This window comes from Mustela nigripes, chromosome X, assembly GCF_022355385.1.
Source record: "Mustela nigripes isolate SB6536 chromosome X, MUSNIG.SB6536, whole genome shotgun sequence".
In the NCBI taxonomy this organism is placed as follows: Eukaryota; Metazoa; Chordata; class Mammalia; order Carnivora; family Mustelidae; genus Mustela; species Mustela nigripes.
In genome coordinates, this window is record NC_081575.1 from 32,878,073 (window position 1) to 32,879,555 (window position 1,483).

The 1,483-nt window shown below is 47.5% G+C and overlaps 1 pseudogene; it reads left to right on the forward strand.

Annotated features, from left to right (window-relative positions):
- The first annotated feature begins 718 nt into the window (after nucleotides 1-718).
- Nucleotides 719-997, forward strand: LOC132007513 (large ribosomal subunit protein eL37-like; annotated as a pseudogene).
- Nucleotides 998-1,483: the final 486 nt, after the last annotated feature.

The following is a 1,483-nucleotide window of genomic DNA, read 5'->3' on the forward strand; positions in this document are numbered from 1 at the left end:
GATGAGAAGGAATGGCTTTGGCTTCCATTCACTCTTGGATCTCTAAGGTCTCAACCCCACTCTTGCCCCCAAAGCTGGGGAATCAAGAGGTCTGAAGATGGTGCTTAAAGTCACAGCTGTTGGGTTGAGAGACACCCGCCCTTCCCTCATATCCATCGTAGATCATCGTTCCTTGAGGAACAAGGCACATACTTTTAGCATACAGCAATTCATTTTAGGCTTCAGCTGTTCTGATAGCGACTTCTAGAAGAACCTCTGGGATAGCTCATGCTCTTTGCCTATCTTTTACCTTCTGAGGAGGGTGTTCTGGGAGCAAGTTTCCAGGCTCAGCTCTTCCCTCCACACATACTCCTTGATTTCACCCCTCCTGGAAGGGTGTTGGGAAATCCACTCTCTGCCTCTTCATTTTATACCTGTGGACTTACGTAGGCGTAGCCTTTTGGGGTTGAACTTTTTCCTGAGCTCCCAGGGCCAGGTCCTGACCACATGGTCTGATTGTTCCCCGGACCAAGGTGGTCTCGGTGTATCCCTCTGGCCACCTACAGAACATGGACCCTGTACAGGAAATCCCAGGAGAGTCCCCAAACAAGAGGACCCAGGCCATATACTCATACACTGAGAGGAAAGTTGAAGAATTGGGTGCTTCTGAGCTGTGACGTTCCCAAGCAGTAGTGCAGAAAACAGACCTGGGTTCTTTGGGGTCTGCCGCAGAAACAAGATGATGAAGGAGACGTCATTGTTTGGAAAGCATTGCAATAAGAGCTGCTGTGGCTCGAAGGCCTGCCACCTTCAGAAGTCCACCTGTGCCAAATGTAGCTATCCTGCCAAGCACAAGAGAAAGTATAACTGCAGTGCCAAGGCTAAAAGAAGAAACACCACTGGGACCGGTTGAATGAGGGACTTAAAAATTGTATACCGCAGATTAAGACATGGATTCCATGAAGGAGCAATACCTAAGCCCGAGAGGGTAGCTGTTGCAGCATCCAGTTCATCTTAAGGATTTCAGCAATTAGTCTCACAATAAGCATTCTGTTTTTCTTTTTGTTTTTAAAAACAACAACAACAAAAACAACAAAGAAACCAGATCTGGGTCCCTTCATTCTGGAGGAGGATGTCCATCTCAGTATATTGATCCCATCCTGTTTCATCCTCTATCTACACCCTCTGTTGGATGAAATAAGTAGGGCTTTCTGGGATACTTTGGGGCTTGAAACCCAGATTCTCTTTATAGAGGGAGCAAAGTAAACAAAACATATTTCTAACTCAAACCTGCAGTTTACCTGCATTACTCTTTGTCTGGGTCTAGTACCAAATAATCAGGAAAATTTCCATCCTGTCTGCAAGATGCTTGCCCCCACAAGGGGTGGCACCTGAGCTTGGGAGCCTCTGGTTCTGGGTTCCTCATGGCTCTGAGACCCCAGGGACCTTGCCAGCTGAGCGTGTCATGAACCAAGGGGAAGGATCTATAGGCCAGATGTCCTGG